Below are 19,119 nucleotides of genomic sequence, written 5' to 3'. Positions count from 1 at the left end.
GGACAGATCCACATAGGGGAGAAGATGGAAAAGGGGACCTATAAGAGAAGAGTGGAAATAATGTCAGGAAGAAGGAGTTAAACATAAGGAAGAAAAGTTACAGGGGAAAAAACAACATCTTAGAGAGGTTGTATTGCAAAGGTTTCAGAAGTGACAGATTTGCCATTGATGCAAAACATGAGGTACAGAGTAAGAATTAATAATAATTAAAAACAATTTGTGTGTACACTATTAGACCTTGTTTTTTTTAAAGTCAAACCCTTTAATTTTACAAAATGTTTTTTGTTTATTTGTTTTAATGGGTCCCATCAGACATAAATGTCTAGGACTCAAAGATTTTGTGAATGGCTTGATTGAGGGATAGGCCACTGCTGGGGTAACGTCTCCAAAGGATAAGAACAGGACAGAAAACCTAGGGAGACTGAGGAAATTGTACTTGCCAGATTTCATACTGTTAAAGATCAGAAGACACACACTTATAATTAGGGCAGCTATATAATATATTGTCCAATCAGGACTCTTTTGAGAGTTCTGGGCTTATTAATAATTGTATAAGAAGGAAGATTAGTGAGAGGAGGAGGGAGGTGGGGAGTTGTCTGAGCCCTGATGGTCAAGGACGGTTTCACGAGGCATAAGGATTTTAGACCAAAGTCTGGTGATGTGTGAGTCACCAACAGGCACCATCCACAAGCCCTGTGGCCAGGTGAGGGGCCAGGGCCTCAGAAACCAGAGCCTCCACCAGTAGTCCAGAGCTCCTAATGCCTTGCCCTTCCCTGGACTCTAGCAGTGATGTTGGATGTGAGCAGCAGGCTCCGTCCATGCAACCTGACCAGCTAAATCACTGAATGAGTGATTCAGAAGCTGCATTTGTTAGTCGATCCGACCAATCATGGGACTGGTACCTCTGCCTTATACCACTCCAGCTTCCAGGCCTGCACAACCTACCAAGTGACAAATACCATGGGGACAAGAACATCTTGGGCTCATTAACCTTGGTATGAGTGAGAACAAGCTCTGCACTGACCTGAGGGCTGAAAGGGTGAGTTGTAGTGACATGAACTACACTGATGCTCTTCCTTCTGGAATATTCTGACTGGACAGGACAAGCATTCCTGATGGAAGAAGTGGCCCAGTTCCTGACCTACTACTGCCCAGCACTTGCCCAGCTTGATGCAGAAAATGTGGTTGTTGTAAGTGGCTGTTGCTCTGTCTTCTCTGCATTGCCCACTGCTCTATGTGATCCAGGTGAGGCCTTTCTGAACCCCCTTTCCATGCTGGCTTCCCCTGTATTTCCCACCTGTATGCAAAAGTTGAGCTCATCCATGTCCACTTAGACAGTGAGATCACTGAGGTGAACACCCACCTGTTTCAGCTAACTATGGACCAACTGGTGAAAGCCCTGCTTGAGGCTAGGCTTAAGGAGGAAAAGGGCAAAGGTCTTGTGCTCATCAGTCCTCAGAATCCTCTGGCAAGCATCTATTCCTGGTACTCACTGAAGGAATACCCGGAATTTGCCAAGAGGTACACCCTACATGTGATCATAGATAAGATTTACATGGGACTGTGCTTGTTGAGTCTGTCACACTTCACAGTGTTCTGATCACAGGAAGTTCCTGTGACCCCCAACAGAACCTATATAATCTGGGGCATTAGTAGGGGTTTGGGGATCTAGGATTTCATTTTGACACTTGGTACACCCACAACAAGGAGGTACTCACAGCCATGGGCCCCTCAGGCTTCCTCCACAGCACCTCTGGCATCACCAGCACAAGCTGTGTCAGCTGTTCCAGGAAAGAATGACTGACACAGTACACCTGCCCACTAATCGCTCCCAGCAGCAAACAGCTCACAAGTGCATCACTACCAAGATGAAGGCGTTAAGGATCCCTTTTCTCTGGCCTCTATGTCTGGATCAACTTAAAAGATTACCTGGACCTATGCATATTTGAGGAAGAGCTGCTAATCTAGCTCTGCTTCCCTGAAAACAGGCTGTTACTGTCCCCTGGCAAGTCCTACATAGGTAAGGAGCCTGGCTGGTTCAGCCCCACCTTTACGGAGAAGGCCCTCCACCTAAAAGTTGCCATGCATCCGTTCTCTCTGGCACTAGCTGAGCAGAAGCAGGATTTGACACAAACTCACATGAAGGGCGTGCAGAGGGAGTGAACAGTCTGCCTCCCAACCAGCAGCTGTAACCAATCACATGCTCAGGGATGCCTGACCTCAGCCTCTGGTACAGAAGGCTGTAGTATTGACCTGCTCTGTGACAGAGCAAACAGCTGTCTCCCTCAGAAATGGGCTCATTTGACACAGTCATCTCCCTCCTTAAGCTGAGCATCTGCCACTTTTGGAAGCTTTGCATTTTTCAATTCTTTTCTAGCCATGTTGTGGTGTGAAATGATTTTAGGAGGTTTGGGGTGGGAAAGCCTGTAGGAATAAAGGGATCTCTGGGTGGGTTTTATTTTGTATCCTATATATAATAAATTCCATATTCTCCTAAAAATGAATCAATGTGTAAGTACAAGGAACAGACCACATAAATACATAATCAACCCTATTGATAAGTCTTTCAGGAAGAGAAGGGGGGTAAGGCTCCCAAAGGCATTGCCCCAAGAGCAACGGCAGTTCGGGCGGGTATTGTTTAGCTGAGTATAGTGCAGGTCTAGGGCCCGAATGGTTGCGCAGACAACTGCCTAACAGAAAAGGCCCCTTCTCTTGTAGTCCCCAATTCCTTCCTCACTTTACCCTGTCAAATGTGCTGAACGCATAGTCCAAGGGTATTGATTTGAAAGGGCACTACAAATGATTAGTCTGAATTTAGAATATCCAAAAATACATTGAATAATAAGAGATTCTAGAGAGGCAAGACGTTCTTTCCTCCACACTTCCCATCTGCACAACCAAACTTTCCTTCTTCTCACGGGGATTTCTCCTTGAAACTGTCCCAACTCTGCCTCCCTTGAGGTTTTGTCACACTTGCCATGCCTCCCTTTTAATTATGGCTCCTAAATCCTGAAAGTACCGAAGAAAGCCCCTTATAAACTCAGTTTTCCAAGTAAGAGAGCTCCCTAGAGCCTATATCATTGACATGCTAACCAAAGGAAACACCTGCTGTGTGTCTGACTCCAACCGTCAGTGGCCTGGGGTAGGTGTGGGAACAGGGCTGAATAATCCAGTTAGGTTACAGTTAGGCAGTGGTACCACATCGTTTTCAAACCACGACTGGAATTGTCTTCCTATATTTAGCCAGAGACAAAGAGATTATATGTGGAGACATGTTAATTGCCCTACAGAGTCCTGAATGATGAATGTGACAGCGAAGAAATCTCTGAGGGGTTGTTTTAAAACTCTGCTTCTAAAGAAAGGAAGCAGTCACCTTGCATTAAGAGATCAAAATGTGATGAGATTTACTTTCCTCATCTCTCCCCTGTGAGGGGCAAATGGGTATTAATCAGGAGAGAGGGCACTGACGATGGGGCTGCTATCACCTGAGCGTAAGTAGGCAGAAGACATGCTCCTGAGCCAGAAGTAAGCACACGGCAAGACCTCATGTGCTGGGAGCCCTTGACTTCACTAATAATTCTGTAGAAAATCCAAGTCAGGAATGGCAGAGGTCGGGTAGCTGGCTTATGCCCTCCCTTGGTGACAGCTCCAGGCAATTTTACTATCCAGCTGTTCTGTTTTTCAAAACTAAAGTAATTGGAATTGAACTACAGAGCTTTGCTGAAACCCTAGCAATTAACAGTGCAATTTCCCAAATTGCACTGTAATGGGAAAGTGTCCATCAATCAACCCAGTGAAATAACACATTTTCTCACCAGATGTGAGATTTAATATCTTCATAACTCTCTGGATTTACCGCTTATGAATTGTCAGCCTTGCCTCGAGCTCTGAGAATTAATGGGCTACATCCCTGCTATGCAAGGATGGTTTACAGTTGTAAAATATCCCTACCTTCATTTTAGATAAATTTACCAGAATGTTCCTCTTCAATATACAAGTAGAAAACATGGTAGATTGGAAAATTTTATTTCTATTTATATGGTATATATTATCATTGTCTAGATAAGTACAGTTCCCAGAGCCTCAGCACAGCACACTCTTAGAACAAGAATAACCAGTTCATCACTGGCAGTGAACAATAAGTTACAGTGTGAAGACACAACAGCTTTCAGTTTCAAACGTTAGGATATCCTCTATGGTTTTCTGGATAGAGCCTGAAAATATTCTAAGTTTCTAATTCTGTATGTACGTGCAGGTCCTGCTGTTCATCCTGGACTAAGAAGAGAATTTAAAGAATCCGCATATGCTCGACTTGTCATTACAGTTAGCAGGTACTTTGGTTCTCATTTTAGCTTTCATTCCAATCTCAAACATTTGAGCCGTGGCCAGGATTAAAACTGCCTCTTGAAAGCAAATCAGGCAGATTCCTACGATGCCAGAACCTCCAACTTTCCAGGTTTTGAAAGGGACTGAATTCATTTAATAAATTATTTATCTACTGTGTTGTTCCAGGGCACGTGCTATGATACGTATGGAGTGTCAGGGGGCAAAGAGGAGGAGCCAGGAGAGCCTGCAGATTTTGGCATGGGGTCTTGTTGTAGCGGTTAGGGAAGGTCCCCAGACAAGACAATGTCTGAAATAGTCTCCACATCACAAAGGACATGTGTTGTCAGACATGGGGGCCTTCTAAATGACTATAGTTATTTCAGAAAAGCAAACCAAACACCAGCCCCAGAACTTCAGCATTTTAAGGAAAGCAAGAGACCGTCTATCTCATTTCCTAATTTCAGAGACTCATAAAATGATTCAATGAGAACTGTCAATCACACCATCGCAACAGCTGACACACTCACCAGGCATGACCTGTTACCCTAAATAACGTGTCCTTCATTCACAGCTGATAACATTTAATGATTTATGAAAATATTTGTTAGTTTTAGTAGTTAACACACTCTTTTTTGGCAAAAAAAAAAACATTAGAGGACATGAAGAAATCACCTTGTGTAAATAATAAAGAAGTTTGATATATCTATATGAAATTTATTCTATCAGAGATTAAAATCACAAAGCCATAATTAAATGTTAAGAAACCATTCAAAACCCATAAAAGCAGACTGATAAAATACAATTGAGAATGGTAAAATAAATTCAAATGATTAGAAGAATCTCCAACAAAAGAGAAATAAATTACTACTTAATAAATAGTATTGAGCCAATGTGATATCAGTCTAGAAAAATTATATTAGAGTTATTCATCATACCACACACTGCATTAATTCCATATGAGTCAAACTTTTTATGGAAAACTGGAAGAAAAACAACAGTTCCTCTCCAGCTACAGAGAAGAGATAAATTCCTGATACTAAAGAAATGAGGTATATTAGGATCTTATCAGAGGCAAGATGGATGGGCCCAGATATATAAAACTAAAGCATCTGAACTATAATGAGGCCATGCAATATATATATATATCTGATTAAAATATACCATCATACTTACATTTGTGTGTGCATGTAAAGAATTGATGTGTTATGCAAATTAGTGTCCAGACTGCCACTCACAAAGGCAAACAAATCTCACATGGATAAAGAGGTAGAGAAGTATCATAAGGAAGGAAAACACAGCCTTACATACAATTGAAAGTGGTAACTAAAATGACACACAGGCATCGTGGCACACCTACTGGCACAGAAAACAAAATTTAAAATGCTGACGTTCAACGCGGGATGTTGGGGAATTAGAAGGTAAACCCCAGAGCCCATCCACGGCTGCGTCGGGCCAGCAGCGCTCTTTTCTTTTTCCCTGCACAGTTTTTAAAAACACTTTTAAATGTCTTGCCAAGGCTTCAAAGTTGTGAGATTTCATATAAGATCTGGATTTCTAAATCCTTCACAATAATGGAAAGTTCTATGCCAACGCTGAAACCGCATTTTTCACACGGCAACATGCAGGCAGAGTGAGGAGAGACCGCTGCCCCTTTCGACAGAGGCTTGGCCCCATGGCTTCCTGCTGCCCTCACCGCCCTTCGCGGTCAGCCACCGCCCTGGCCTTATTTCACATGCGCTTATTTCACCACTGCGGGAAAACCAAGAAAAGCTCGCGTTTTCAGAATCTGAGTTTGGGATTTACAATTTACATGTTGCTAAAGTCATTAAAAAGTTATTTGTTTTCTCTAAAATATTTCTGGAAATATTTAACAAGTGTTAGAAAATCTGTTAATGGGGACTTTATTTGAAAGAAACTGACATCTACCTCTTGAGCCCACCTTTCCTTTCCCACCCAAAACAGAAAATGCTCACTCAAAGTAGCAAAACATACAGGAATAAATAAATATCCAATAGTACAGGGTGGGGCAAAGTAGGTTTACAGATGTGAGCAATGAGCAATGAACAAAACACAGAGTCTACTCCTGTATTACTATTCGTTAATTATTATATATTTTCCATAGACACAATGTAAACCCACCTTTGCCCCCCCCATAAGAATAGGTAGATAAACTGAGGCATAGCAGCAGGGGACACCTCCATGTAGCTATTACAAATTAGGTTAGACTACTATGTGCTTAGTTCAATGACAATATGTAAAAGAGATTAACAAGAAAAGTTCCTACCAAGCCATGCCAACTACATAGAGGTCCAGGGCTTTACTCTGACAGAGAGGAGAGGTGAACGTAGAATGATGTTAAGTTCAGCATGTAGGAAACATCTTCCATACTCAGGCCTTACAATCATAGCAGCAATCTGCAAAAGGAGAGCTCTTCTTTGGAAGACTGACCCATACAACTGTGACAATGTGCTCTGTAGACACTGGTGACTCAGAGCCCACATGACCCCTGTTGTGGTTCTCTCACTGTTTCCACACCCTGAGAATCAAGCACTTCTCAAATGCATCGAATGGAAATCTCTCTTGAGTTTAAAAAAATGTATTTGGGTGGTTGGCACAACAACAAAATACAGATCATGTATCATAGAAGTGTACACTTGAAACCTGTGTGATCTTATTAACCAATGTCACCCCAATAAATTTTATTGAACAAAACAAAAGTTGGGGAATTCACAGGTGAAACCAAAAAAAGACAGAAAGAAAATTTATTTATGCATTTTCTCAATGACCTTAAAATGTGAAAGGACTGAATAGCTTATCTGTCTACTTTACACTCATATAAAGATACTGCTTGTGTTTGAAGCCAAGAGTCCAGTTCTATCCCCTACAAATCAATGAGGCAGGGATGTGTCATGGTTAAAGGCACAGGCTTTAGAACAAGACAGAAGAGGCTTTAAATTCTACCTCCAAATCCAAGCCACTTAACCTTTCTAGTTCTCAGCCATTCTTTCTGTTAATAAGGGGGATAATGGTTTTGGTCATTAGAAATGTTAGTAGTATAAATGAGCTAATAAATACAAAGTGTTTAGTTTAGCATCTAGCCCAAAATGAGTTATTGTAGCAGTAGCTATTATTTTTATTAACATCATTCAAACTTTAGTTTTGTTTTTCATTTAAGCATTCTGATATAAGTCTCAGTTTTCTCTTTGTAATAACACTTTTCTCTTCTTAGAACCCTCTTGGGATTTTGTCTGCCTTCTCTCAAAGCGTGACTTTCGCTGCGGGGTGGCAAGCATTCTGCAACATTAGCTTCCAGCGGAGTGTTGTATCCTAAAGAGCAAGGCAGACTCCATAATAATAGTTGTTGTGATCAGGGCAGGAAAGATTTTACTATAACCTGCAGCAATCTGCCCTATAGAAACCATAAACAACTCTAAAGTCTACTGGAAGAAAACCTAGACCCTGGAAACTACAAGAGTTTCTCAGTAAAGGAACATTACCATTCCATTAACAAACCAAATCAGCTATAATTTTGCCCACATTTATTCCATACCTTAGAAAGAAACCTGGTAGCTAAGAAATAAATCTGATACAAGTGCTAAAGATATAAGCATGAAATGGTCAATTAAATTCTATTTATTTACTTATTTACCTACTTACCATTCAAAGCCTATTTTTAGCAGAACTGATAGCCTAACATTTTTTTCTCCAATGTTTTATAAGTAATAAGTAATGTTTAATAAGTAACATAATATTTCTTTGCATCTGATCTTAAAACTTATTTAATGAATTAGTTTTTCTTTCTGTTTTAAGAAAAATTAAATGACTTTCAGACTCCAGTTGAAGTTAACTGGAGGTGACAAGAATATAGTGTGGCATTCACAACTATAAAGACTTCACACCACTAAAGAGTAGACAGGCTCAAGGCTCTCTGGAGGTGAGTGAGCTTCTGACTCATGTCCAAGTGAAAGTAGCATAGAGATTTTTTTTTCAAATGGAAAGGTAAACCCACTTAAAATTTAAAATAATAGTGATAAAAAGAAAACAGGGTCAACATTCTGGTTCTTTTTACTCATCAATTGTATTTTACAAAGTTTAAAAAATGAAATTTTAGTAGAAAAATTTCAGGTTAATATGAATTTCATTACATTTGGGAGTGGTAGCAAGGGAAGCTATCCTTCTAAGACTTAATAGTGTGTTCACATGAAAATAGAGCCTTAAAATTACACCCAAATAGATGTAAAATTATACTCATTAATATCAAAAATAAGAACATAATAGAATGTTTTTAAAAATACTTTAAACAGCTACATTTGATATATAAACCAAAATATATATGTTCTATGACTATGGGAGAAAAATGACAAATTTATTTCTTTCAATTGAAGAAAAGAAAGAAAGAAAGAAAGAAAGAAAGAAAGAAAGAAAGAAAGAAAGAAAATGAATGAATGAACAGGGTGAATGAGTGCCATCTTGTGGAGAGACCTACACTTACCACATCCAAGTTACCTATGTCCTAAGCTTCTCTGATTTTTTGCACGCAAAGGCTGTGGAAGACTTTCTTTTGCCTTCATCCACGTTGCCCTATGCTTTGTATAAATGTAATACTTTGTTTTTCCAGTGGAAAGTATATTGTAAGTTGGTATATGCTTGAAAAAAAATCAATTCTGTAGCCTGGACAACATTAAGAAAGAAGTCCTGGGTGGAATGCTGAGATATTCAGAGCGGTGCTTTACAACCTTGTATTCAATTGCCAAAAGAGTAATATTCATTCAAAAGAGGCAAGTCTCAAAGGTGTGAAGACAACTCAGGTGTGTGACAATCTGGGTCCCTCTAGAATCTCACCTGTTCTGTCATATAGCCTGACAAAGATTTAGATTTGCTACAGAACTTAACAACCCTGCACGTAAGTACACATTCTTTTCTAGTTACTAGAAGTTGAGTCTCAGATTAGTTAGATAAATTGGTCAAGATTACAGAGCTAACAGTGATACTGACAGGATGGCCAGAGGTCTAGGAACGGGAGGGGAGAGGGAGGAGATTGCAAACTGCCCAAGGCAGTGGGTGGGGCTGTGGTGTCCAGGTGACCTAGCTCCTGCCTTTCTAAAGCTATGCCCATGCCCCCACCCCTCATCCTGCTCCTGGTGGCAGATGCCCCCGCTCTGTCGATCAGGTTGGCTGCAGGAGGAAGTATTGCAGTGAGCACACACAAGGATAGTAAGGCAATTAGATGGGAAAGCCCCTCCTACCCCCTTCCAGTACCTTATCGGGGGTGGGACCAGGAAAGGCAGGTACAGGGGCCACAGAGGTCAGAATGACGGCAGGGGGAGGTACCAGACAGAGAAACCCATCAGTCTAGCCTGAGTAAAAGAAGGGACTGGTCGGGGGACAAACCCTCCTGGAGCACAGGGAAGGCCATCATCCCACATGGGAAATTAATATAAACCCAGCAGAAAGAAGGGATGGTCTCTGACCCACCTCACAAACATACTGGCCAGGGGTGCATTTGCAGGACCTTCTGGCCCTGGAAGCCACATGACCAATGGCAGCAACAACCCATGAGGCCCACACCTGGGTTCAGAACAGAACCTGAGGCCTGACAGTGGCTGGGAGAAAAGCTGAGCTGCCTGGACGACCACTCAGCACTGCCTGAAGTTCCCAAGGAACAGTACTTTGAATTCTGGATGCTACCTTTGATTTTGGGCTGGCTGAGGGTGGCTGGGCTTTCCTCTGGGTTTCCTGGAGAGGATGGGCTTGGAGAGAAGAGGCTGCCATTCTCCCAGATTGTGCAGCATGTGCCTAAAGACCTCTTTCCTTTCTCACCAACCTCTGCCTCTGGAATTTGCCTATTGGTGGCAGCAGGCAGCTGAAACCCTACTGTGGTTCTGTAAAAACCGTAGCAGAGTTGGGATTTGAATCAAAGCTCACAGCTTTCCTCAACACCAAATTTATTCTTATGTCTGAAATTTCTGAGACTTCAGAAATAACTGCAGTCACAGACATAATCATCTTGAAAAATAAATGCTTTTTAAAATAAAGCCTTAAAACTTATTTTAATTATTCTGGCTATGTACCATTTTCCCAACATCCCAGCCAGGACTAGAATTATGAAAATCACTGTACGCTCCACTGAAAACCAGTTTCATTAGCATAGAGTGCAATCTAGCTGTTCCTGGTGGGGGGGCAGGGCAGGAACAAATATACCCTCAGTTGTAAAAGCTTGTTAACTAGAGATCACTTTTTAGTTGACTATTTCTTTTCAACATTAGATAAATGTTAATTAACTATAAACCATGAAATGATTCACTGTTAACCTATACCCCAAAACAGAATTTTCTAGGTTGGAAGTTCTCTATCTGATCATGAAACATTTTTTTCTTTTTTAGAAAGAAAACATTTCTTCCTTAAATTAAAAATAAAAGCTAAAATTTTAATAACATAAATTGAAAATACACTTTGTAATTCTAATTATTTCACCTTCATCAGAAGTGTATGTAAAAATGTTTTAGTTGTTATTGTTGTTGTCATCAATGGGTCTTTTTTTGGATCCAATTATCTAGTGATTTTTAATGTTAATAATAGATCACATATTTTGGTAATTAACAGAAAATTAAGAAATTATTAAGTTTATAAATATAATTCATAGCTCTAGCACATTTTCTGATCTAATCCAAAAAAATAAAATCTGTAGGTTCCAGGAAAATGTTCATGTAAAACACCGAATATATTCCCATTCTTTTGAGCTTTTCCCATTCATCCCAAAGTATGGCTATCAATAAAAGCAAATTAGGCAATACATTTTTATTTATTCACACTTCCTTTATTTTTTTTAAAGACTTTATTTATTTATTTTTAGAGAGGGAAGGGAGGGAAAAAGAGAGAGAGAGAGAGAAACATCAATGTGCGGTTGCTGGGGGCCATGGCCTGCAATCCAGGTATGTGGCCTGACTGGGAATCGAACCCACGACACTTTGGTTCACAGCCCGTGCTCAGCCAGAGCACACTTCCTTTATTTTTATTGTTTAGTTTCTATTTAAAAGATTAATTCAAGGACCCGTTGGCTTCATTTTCCTCATCTGATTGGAATAGTAATCTTTAAATTTTTTGAGGAATATTTTCCAATCTGTAAGTTATGGAGCAAAGAGTCTGAGAACTCCATGTGCAAATATTTTTGCAGATTTGATATATTATAGGCCATATAGTCTCATACATACACATAAATACACTATCGAATGTGTTGTGGCTTTTGATTAGTACAATGGAAATCCATTTTATAGTTTAATGGCCTCCTCATTAGCATTGTTTTTTATATTCTTGGTTAACCAAGACTAAACATGAAACTGTCACAGATGGGGTGGGGTTGGGAAACATTGTCCAGAGGTGACAGAGTTTCTTTTTCCTTGAAGTCATCATCTCAGTGATGCATGTAGCTGCCCACAGTGCTTGGCAGAGAGCAGAGAGCATGACAAGAAATGCTGTGTTTCAACAACTAGCAGAGGCTCTTGCCTGGTTCACTACTGCTCTAGTTCTTCTACGACGATCTGAAGGCCCACCCTGATCAACTCTCACAGTTCCAGCTAGCTGAGTGCAGTAGTCATCATGGACTAGAATGCGCCAATACTGAGTAGCCCAAATTGCTTCTGTTGCTTTCACACAATGCCCAAAACTAACCTTTGGATACTTTTCCTAAAGAAGAAAAGAATAACTTCTCCATTACCCTCAGCTTCCTTCTTCCTCATCCTCTTTTTGGAATCATGGGCGGCGAGTTGTTTTTGCCCATTGTTCAGGAAATGATCAACGAGAAAGGAAAGGAAGGAAGGAAGGACTGGAGCAGCCACTGCTCTCTGGTGTGTGACAGGAATGCCAAGGCGTGTAGTCTGGCATCTTTAGCACCAAGCGCAGACACTACTTAGCCTTCCTGCCACCGTGAGCAAGTTCAAAAGGAATAACTTCAACGTAAAAGTTCAGTTGGTTGCTCTATAGTGAAATAAATTATTACAGCTGCTACATTTTTGAAGTTACTCTCTCAGAATTTTAAATCCTTTTCCATACATCCCCTGAGGCTGTGTGAGCTGAACCAAGCCTCCTTTTTGTTTTATGATTTCTAGGCTGACGGGAGTTCACAGTGAAAAGAACTTCCGAACATCAATCCAGCCCTGTCCGTCTGCTCTTTTATTTGACATGCTTCCTTTTCATTGTGATAACTCTTTTTTTTTTTTACATTTAAAACATGGCATTCAATATAAATCACTTGTTAAGAACTTCATATGAAATGCAAGCCTTATCAAATGTGAAAAAATTAATAGAAATCATGAAGGAAAAATGAAAGGGTATAATATAGATTCAGTGGAATTATTTTTTATTGTATTTAAAGGGATTACAATACAATTCCATGATGCCTTTAAGTGCTTTTGTGCCCTTATTTTGAACAAAAGTGTGTGGAGTGCTTTTACTCAATGCTAAAGGAGGAGGGGCATATTATCAGAGAAAGATCCGGCATAAAAATGAAAAATACTAAAAAAGTTAATAAATATTAAGATTTTTCAAGGTGTTTCTAACAACTCCTTGGTTACTCGGGAAGGAAGTCAGAAGGGAAGTGTTTACTTTTTGAAATGAAGTGTTTATCTAACTGCATGTTGCAACATTTTAGTGGGTTGTGAAACCAATTTAGTGACATTGGTTTATGAACTGGAATAGAAGAGATCAGAAAATTTCACAGGACATAGCACATGGCAAAGGTAGGGCTTCTTTGTTGTTGTTAAAAATGTCTGTGTGCTAGCTAGCAATATAAAATGGATTACTTACTGTGTACCAGGTCAAAATTTTGAAAATACACTAGGAAATTTTACATCACCCGAACAGTATATACAGCAAGTCAGGTTCTAGTGACAAACTAATACCTGCAGCTTCTCTCTCTACCCTCAGAGGATCAGAGCTTGCACAGGTATTTTTGAATTCTTCTAAATACAATTACAAACCCTGCATTCTATATATAGTACTTAAATTAAACAGAATGTGCAAAACCCAGCAGGTATTTAGGGAAACATATTAGTTGAGAATTATGACTCTTTGGTTTTATTTTAGCTAATGCATTTCTGGTTATTAAAGATAAAAATCAGTATTGCCAACAGATTTAATTAGATCATGTTTGCTACGAAAAGGACAAAATAGAATCCTTGAGGGCCTCAAGCACATCTCTAATCTCCATACACTCTCAGCACTGGTTGGGCATTTACATTCTCCCCAAGGTCCTTAAACTATCCACAGAGGGAACCCATTAACAATTGACAGAATACCCAATGTTTCCATCACATATGGATTTTTAAACACTCTAATTTTTGCCAAAATTTTGGTTTCATAGTATTGATGATGCTAAAATAATATAACATTCATAAATGACCCATGGACAGAGACAATGGGGAGGTATTGAATGTGGGAGGTAGGGGGTTAGGGCGGGGGGGGGAAATGGGGGAAAATGGGGACAACTGTAATTGAACAACAATACAAATTTTAAAAAATTCTGGCTGGTGTAGCTCAGTGGATTGAGCACAGGCTGCGAACCAAAGTGTCTCAGGTTCAATTCCCAGTCAGGGTACATGCCTGGGTTGCAGGCCATGGCCCCCAGCAACTGCACATTGATGTTTCTCTCTCTCTCGCTTTCTCCCTCCCTTCCCTCTCTAAAAATAAATAAAGAAAATCTTTAAAAAATTTTTAAAAATAAATTTAACTTAGATGATATATAAAAAGTTATTAAAATATATCAAAATAGAAAAAATAATATAACATGATATACAACACAATTAATAATGGCTACATTTGCTGGGTAGCCAGCCCACTATATGACTAAGCATTATATATATTTCTCATTTAATTTTTAGAATAATCCTATGAGGTTGATTTTATGGCTTCCATTTTATGAGAAAAAGCTAACAAAGATTTAATAATTGGCAGACTGTCTCAGGATTTAAACTCAAAAGACAATGTTCTTCTCATTGCCTCTCAAGATCATGAGAAATAAAAGAGAAGCCAAATATATATTCCAGATTTCTGAGTGCATTGGATGGGAAGGGAAGGGAAGGGAAGGGAAGGGAAGGGAAGGGAAGGGATAGATAGACTCAAGATTAAATTTACAAAACTAAAGTGAAGTATCAAAACCTGGGGCTCTTCATCAAAACCATAACTCATCAAAATAATAAACGTAATTGTTAATTGCTGTAGCTCTATTTCAAATGTGAATCTTGGTAAATGGTAAGTAACTACATATATGCACAAGATAATAAAATAGTCATTCTTAGCTCTCTCTCCAAAAGAGAAGGGAAAAAAAGGGGAGAGAGTATTTAAAAAGAAGGAAAAATGCTAGTCAAATAGTTGTCTCAACAGCTTTGAGAGGCGACCGAGGACCCCACCTGCTATTTCTTCACCTGACTTCTAGTGCTCATGTGGCCTATCCACCCCAGCAGAACCAGTCCTCCGGAGTAAAGCTTACACTCATGTGCACTGAGAGGTGAACGGTAGCCTGGTACAGACGAGATGCACAGGCTAAGGCAAGAAAGGCCTTGGTTCCCAGTCTGTCTTGCTCTTTCCTGGCTATGCGACTTCAGGAGAGTTAACTGAGTAGGAATTAAAAGCAGTAATTTAGGAGGAATTGCCTAGATCATCGTTAGGCACACAATGAATGTGCACAAATTGGTGACTCTTATTCCTTACAAAGACCTTAACAGCTTTTAACCCTCCAAAAAAGTATTAACTTCTAACATCTAATCAAAAGATTAGTCAATTAAAACCTACCAAACAGCATTCCCCATACTTTTTCCTATTCATACTTTACTTGTCATTGTTTTTGACAATCCAAGTACTTTCCATATTATGGCTTTCATAATGTTTTTCTTTAAATCAACATTGTTTTTAGTGAAATAATTATTTTTACTATAAAAAGGAATTAAGGACAAAATAAAAATATAATTTTCTAAAATAAATACATAACTATTAAAATAATAAAAAAAATTGTTCACCCACATTACTGCTTTAAGTTATGAAGCACCACACTTGGGAAATCTTATTTTAGCAGATACAGAGAGAAAAGCCTTAAAGGCATTAGAAAAATATGTTTTAATTCCACAAGCAGTGATGGAACAACTGGATATACATGTGTAAAGATTGAATTTGAACTCCTATTTCATGTCACATGCAAAAACAAACTCAAAATAGATGAAAGATCTAAATGTAAGAGTTCAACTATAAACCCCTTAGAGGAAAATATAGGTGTAAATCTTCATGACATTGAACTGGGAAATGGTTCTTTAAATCACACACCAAAAGTACAAGCCACCAAAGAAAAAAATAGGTACATTGGACCTCATCACAAGAAAAAACTTTTGTGTAACAAAGAGTGCTATAACGTGAAAAGAAAAACTTGAAAATGAGAGAAAATATTTGAAAATCATATATCTGATAAGATTCTAGTATCCAGAATATTAAATAATACAACTCAACAATAAAAAGACAAGTTACACAATTAAAAATGGCAACAAATCTGAATAGGCATTTTTCAAGTAAGATACACAAATGGACAATAATCATATAACAAGATTTTCCACATAATTAATCACTAAGGAAATATAAGTCAGAACTACCATGAGATATCACTTCATATCCACTGTGAAGGGTATATATTTTTAAAAAATTGTTTTAGAAGCTTGATGAGGATGTGGATGTCTGGCCACTTTTATATATTGCTGATGGGAATGCAAAATGCTGCAGGTCCTGTGGAAAAGCAGGTCCTTCAAGCATTAAGCAGAGTTATCATATGGCCTATCAATTCCACAATAAGGTATCTCCCCAAGGTAAATAAAATATCTTGTTCACAAATTTCAACACCAGCATCATTCATAATAGCCAAAAAGTGGAAACAACCTAAATGATAAGCAACTAATAAATGGATAAAATTCCAATTAACTAATGAATGGATACATGAAATGTGGTTTATTCACACAATGAAATACTACTCAGCCTTAACAAAGGAACAAAATATTGATACAAGCTAAAATAATAATAAATTATTATTTTAAACATCTTGAAAAGATTATGCGAAGTGAAATAAGCCAGGAGAATAAAAGGCCACCTATTGTATGATTCCATCTATATGAACTCTCCAGAAGAGGCAAAACTATAGAGTCAGAAAGTAGATTCAGGGAAGCCAGGAGCTGGAGGGAGGGGAGAATGGGGAGTGGATGGGTTAAGGTTTCTTTCTGGGGGCGGGGGGATGAAAATATTCTGGAATTAAATTATGGTGGTGGTTGCAAAATTCTTTAAATATACTGGAAATTGGTAAATTGTATATTTTAACATGGGGAATTTTATGGTGAATAAATTATATCTCAGTATATACAAAAGGAATACATAGTTTGGGAGAGGAGAGTGGAGACAGGGAGAGAATCTCTCAAAGGAAAATAGTTTCACCATTGGGCTATGGCTTACTCATTTAACATTTACTTGAGCACATACTGTGTGCCCGGCATTTTAATAGTGACTGTAGATACTAAGGGGAGCAATTATCATGGAACTGTAGTGTTGTTGTACAGACTCTGACATTTTTAAAAAGCGATGTTCACTGAACGGCAAAGATAATTTAAATAACATGATGAGAAAGTTCCAGAGATAAACAATATCATCATACTAATTTTGCTTGAGGCCAGTAGATAAAAATCTTGTTTAAATAAACAAACATAAACATTAGTATAGTGGGATGTTTAAAAAAATCTTTTTTAAAAATAATTTTCATATCTTTAAAAATTTATGTTTGGTAAAATATAAAATAAAGTTTACATTTTGTTTTAAATATTCTTTATTTGTTTATCCTAACCCAAGGACATGCTTTTGATTATAGAGAGAGGGGAAGAGAGTGAGAGAAAGAGGAAGAAAACCATCTATGGAAGAGAGAAACATCGATCAGTTGCCTCTAACACACACCTCAAGTGGGGACTGAACCCACAGCTAAGGTATGTGCTAAGTGCCCTGACTGGGAATTAAATCCAAAAGTTTACACTAAGTAGATAAACTGAAGAAGGCCGGGGTGGAAATATATATATTGTGTGTGCATATTGACACGTATCCCTCAGATGTCAAGATGAATGTTTGCTTCTGGCTTCCTCAAATTGACATTTTTCCTTTTCTTCTTAAAGGATGTTCCTTAGACAATGGAGATATGGACTATTTTATGTTCTGTTCCATGGCTACAAGAAACATTATTTTACACTATCAGTACTTACTCGTAGTTACACACATTTGATGAAAAAGAATGTTTTAGCTGCTTAGCAATTGGTCCTAATGAGGGGAACTGAAGTTGCTACTGTCCTACAGTTAATAAAGGGGTTACACGGTTTCAAACATGTTTTAATGTAAAAAAGTTTTAAAAGGATCATTCTTGTTCCCAAAGGCAGGTTCAAGGAAACTAAATTATCACCGTCTCCTGAGGTAGCATCTACCTACCTACAGATACATATTCAATATTAATCAACAATAAAGGAGACCTCCAATGCTACACATGAGGAAAAGCCAAATGGTTACATTATATTAGTAGTAAAACTAACAAGAACAGAAAAATAAAAACCAACTTAAACTGCCTGTGTGGTTAATATAACATTCTTGTGGTCTCGAGACCCCTAAAAAGCCAGAACAAAATTTTTATAAAAATCCATATCAGATGGAAGTTACTGCCAGACATGTAAGATTGCTTTATTAATACAACTGTTTGTTTTTATTCCTCTTTTGAAATGCTTAGATTTACCTTATATCCATCAACTGGGATGGATATAATTATACTTTTTGTATGTGTAGTATGGCAAAGCAAAAAGAAAATAGACTCCGTCATTCTTTCTGAGACGGGTGTGCAGCGGTACACTTTAAGAAGGAGAAAGAACGTTAAAGCAAGGGTTGTAGAAGCAGCAGAAAGTTCAGGTCGTTGTAGGTCGGAGGATCTGAAGTCCATGGTCAACCCTACCACTGGCTTTGTGAGAACACTTAGGCTACCACCACACTGGCCTTTTCTCACAGATAGAATAGATTAACTATGCATGCCTTTCAGCATTTAATATGAATATTTAATTAGATAAATTACATGAAACATGTCATAAAACAAAAAGAACACATCTATGTTAACTGGTCATAATAAATATGCAATGTAAATAATGAAGACAGCCATATTCCTGTTTTATCCTTCTTTTGTGGAATTTAGGTTAGAGGAGGACAGGGACTTGTCTGGTTTGTTCATTGCTGGATCTGTAGCACCTGGAGCCATTCCTGGCAGAGGCAGAACTCAGTAAGTTTGTTGATGGAATGAATAAATATATATGCCTACTACTTTGCATTTTGTCGGCTCTAAAAAATATATATGTAATACAAAAGTATCATATATGTTTATTTCTGCTCCTTATGCAGAATAAAACATAAATGTTGTTTAATTTACTCAGTTACCTGAAGGCAATGAAAGAGCACATTTTCAGTACAGAAAGAAGAAATTCGACACCATGCATAAATGTGTTCTGACTGGACACATATTAGTTACATTGTTACAGTAATAGTAAAGGAAGAGCCTTGGAGATATTTCTAATGATCTCTTTTGATTTACGTATCAGAGTTGACTGTGGACCTCAAGTCAGTAGGCAAGGGATGACAAAATTTAGTAGTATCTGGAATCTCTAAATCTACACCTCATTCCTCAAAAAAGTACACTTCTTTTTTTTTTTTTTTGGCAGCTTATTGGAACCACACAAGAGAAGTATCACCAGGCTCACTTCA

At 38.4% G+C, this 19,119-nt stretch overlaps 1 protein-coding gene and 1 pseudogene across 1 annotated transcript in view; one reads left to right on the top strand and one right to left on the bottom strand.

Moving 5' to 3' along the window:
- LOC123826961 (EGF-like and EMI domain-containing protein 1) overlaps positions 1 to 19,119 on the bottom strand; it is a 441,941-nt gene that overhangs the window by 217,279 nt on the left and 205,543 nt on the right. The window lies entirely within an intron of this gene.
- LOC123826881 lies at positions 846 to 2,163 on the top strand (annotated as a pseudogene).

This window comes from Phyllostomus hastatus, unplaced genomic scaffold (genome assembly GCF_019186645.2).
Source record: "Phyllostomus hastatus isolate PE091 unplaced genomic scaffold, TTU_PhHast_1.1 phas_contig_86, whole genome shotgun sequence".
NCBI lineage: Eukaryota > Metazoa > Chordata > Mammalia > Chiroptera > Phyllostomidae > Phyllostomus > Phyllostomus hastatus.
The sequence above is the reverse complement of the archived record's forward strand: the minus strand, read 5'-3'. Positions and strand labels throughout refer to the sequence as shown.